The following is a 3,412-nucleotide window of genomic DNA, read 5'->3' on the forward strand; positions in this document are numbered from 1 at the left end:
TGCCAGCAATGCTCCCGGGTCGGAGAGGGGTGCCTTGGGGACATGGTGCTGCACCTCTCCCAGAACAGACTCACCCTGGATACATGCTATATTTTAAACTCTAACTTGCCAGACATTGGGGGAAACTTGCTGTGGCTGTGTCTGGGTCAAGCCCAGCCCAATCCCCCATGTCTGCATTCAGCATCCCCAGGTAGCCGGGACTGGAGCTGCGCCCGGCTCCAGAGGCCCGGAAAAGGGAGATTAACAGCAGCAACTGAAAGGCTGTTAGTGAGATATCGGGTGAGAGCGCTTGAGGGTCTACGGAAACATAGCTGCCTGTCCCCAAAGTCCCACAGGTCCCCTGTGACCTGCTTGGTGCCTGTGGCGCGTTTCCATCATGCCAGCCCAGTGGGAGCCCCAGCTGGGCAGCACCTGCGCTGCCTTCGATGCTTGCACGTCCGCCGGTGGCGGCGGTGATGGTGGTGGGTCATCCAACAGCTCCTGGGGACAGCTCCAAAACGCCAGCGGACTTGGGGAAACTCCCAAGGGTGCCGAGAGACGCAGCGGGGACAGCTGTGGATGCCGGGAATTGGCCTCTGTTTAGTAATGGGGAGGCGAGGGGGAGCTGCATCTGCCGGGGGATGCACCAGGACAGGGGGCAGCTCATGCTGCACGGGGCGAGTCCTTCCCAGGCGAAGGGATGGGAAAGGCAGGGACCTGCTGCACTTGGTGCTGCAAAACCCCCTGCACACAGTGCTGGTGCCACCCAAGCGAGGCTCAGTGCCATCACCGCCATATCGCTGCTGAACACACCAGCTGGGAGCAGGCAGCAGCCGGTGCCTGCTCTCAGCCAGCTCTCCACCCTGGCAGGGCCAGGATCGCTGGCACCCGTGTTACCCTTTACGGCACCGTGCCCACCTGCACGAGGCTTTTGGCCGGGCACCGGCTGGGAACCACCTGGCTCATCACCCCAACCCGGCAGGGGCTGCTGGGGGCGAGCCGTGCCCCATCCTGCCGGAGGGCCCTGCTTGCTTCCCCTCCCAGTTACAGCCACGCCAGCTAATGACTCCATCAGCCCTGAGGAAGGACCGCAGGGAGCAGGTCCCTGAAGTTTTTCAGGTGTTGCCACCCCTTCCTCTTGCAGGCATCGCCTTTGCTCTCGGTCCCAGAGCCCCCTGGCTCCCCGCAGCCTCTGGAAAAGCAAACTCGTGCCTTGGATGCCCATTTTATAAAAGATTTTCCCTTTCCAGCCCAGCAGCACGGTCTCACGGCCGTGCTTCCTGCTCATGCATCTTATACACATCCTTTTTTATCATGGGGAAAGTGCTCCCGCGCTGGCTCCTGGGGACGGGCACTGGTGCAAGCGGCGCAGCCCAGCCGGGCACAGCCCCTCGCTGCAGCTCAGGACACAAGTGCTGCCGTGTTGGGACTGCTTCGCCGTTGCAATGGGGCTCCTCTCTGCAGATGCCAGTTTATTCTCTGCAAAACATACCAGCCTGCAAGGAAGCACGTCTGACTATAAACCTCGCCGGTCCGGTACCTCCTTGGTCCAAAATCGATCTCTGGGTTACTCACGACTTTTCAGATTATGAAAATGGAGGCACAAAATATGTTATAGTTCCTTCACGTATAGTGGGGTTGGGACTGCCCACACCTACGGGTGACAGGAAAATAGGGAGGTGAGCGTCCCATCCCAGTCAGCACGGGTCAGGGCCCAGCTCTGTGACGGGGTCCCTGCTTTTGGGTGTTCCTAAATGGACACCACAAAGAGTCCACGAAAAAGGGCAAAACTTCATTTCTGCTCCGCCTGGCACGGCCTCGGGGCACGATGCCAGACTCCAGCATCCCCCTCTCATGGGACCCCCGTGCACGGGGCTTTTGCAGCGGTGCTTGTTGGTTAAAAGGGTTTCAGAAGTACCCGAAACTTTCGGGCTGCATGTTCCCAAGAAGCCAGAAACCCTCTTGCCTCTCTCCCCCCAGATTTGCAGGTTTGCAGCCCTGGCGATGACCCAGCACCCGGCCAGCCCTAGGAACTCTGCCGTTTTCTGCACCGCTCAGCTTTGCGATGAGTCTGTCGAACGTGTCGAACGTGCCGGGAGGAGCGTTTCTGGTACAGCACCTGCTTTCGCCGTGCAGCATTGTTTCCCCAAAGCCCAGGAGAACAGCAGCAGCTCGACGCGATCTGACCCCCGTCAGACCCAACCGGCTCCGTCCTGCTCGGAGGTGGTTGCTTCATCCCAAACTAGCTAATTCTTGCTGCTTTTTCTATTCTTGCTTTTGAAGGAGGGAGGGGAGAACAACACAGCCCTCGGGGTGAAGCTACCTTCTTAATTAACGAGGCTGAGAGCTTTGCAGATATTGTGCAGAAGGAGTGAAAAATAAGGAAAACTGGGCAAAACCGGAAAGGATTGGGTTCAATTGTCAGACCAATTAACCTAGATCCGCGCTCTCCCTCTGGATGAATAGCTCGTTATTATGTAATTGCTTGGGCCCAGCTCCTCACTGAGAGAAATTAAAATCAGACACTTAACAAGGCAGCCTGGTGTGGAGACAGGACGCGTGAGCTGCCCGGGGAAACCATCCGCAAGGCAAAACCGAGCGAGAGCCCGAGCTGCGCGGGGCGAGCCTGAACCTGAGCTTAGAGGATCTTGCTGAGATCAGCCTGATCTGGACCGTCTGCACCATCCTGGACCCAAAATGTGGCCGGGCTGGGGGATAATTTGCGAAGGCCCTGGAGGTGGTGAGGGGGTGGGAGGCCCCGATTTAGCCAAGCACTTAAGCATCTGCATAATTGCAATGCAGCTGCAAGTCCAGCTCAGCTCAGTAAGGGATTTAAGCAAGATACGTGGTGTGCTCAGTCAGGGACAAAGTGATTCAGGAGCTCTTTTGTCTGGAGAAGAAATAAAATTCATTGCAAGCCCTACTTGACCTTTTCCTCCATGTTTTAGGACCCATCTGCCCAGAGAGGAGGAAAAATTCCATCATTACAGACTTTTAAATTTATACCTAACAAAAAAAGCCACTAATCCTAATAAACTAGTCAGTGCTGTAGCTGAGCAGGCTCTTCCATCTGTAGGGTTGATGAGTTCATATGCGCTGGGAAATTTAAATGCAGTGTTTGGGAAAGGGCTACAGGTTTCAATATTACCTTAAGAGTAGACAAACGTGTTTTTCTGCTGCTGAAGTGGAAGGGGATTTCCTTGAGGGAGGGCTGGCCTTTCCCATCCCCCATGCTTTCATCTACCTCTTTTCCTGCCTGCAAATTATCCATGGAGTGAGTGAAAGCTGCAGAAAAACACCACGCATGGCTGCACGCCCCGCACACCGTTCGCGCTGCCCTCTCAAGGTGCGACAGCAGCTTTGCTTCCAACCGAGCCGTGCCGGCGCCGGCACGGCTGGCGCCTGCAGCCGCTCACCCCCCCCGCTTTACCCC

Source organism: Pygoscelis adeliae, unplaced genomic scaffold, assembly GCF_000699105.1.
Source record: "Pygoscelis adeliae isolate BGI_AS28 unplaced genomic scaffold, ASM69910v1 Scaffold456, whole genome shotgun sequence".
Taxonomy (NCBI): domain Eukaryota; kingdom Metazoa; phylum Chordata; class Aves; order Sphenisciformes; family Spheniscidae; genus Pygoscelis; species Pygoscelis adeliae.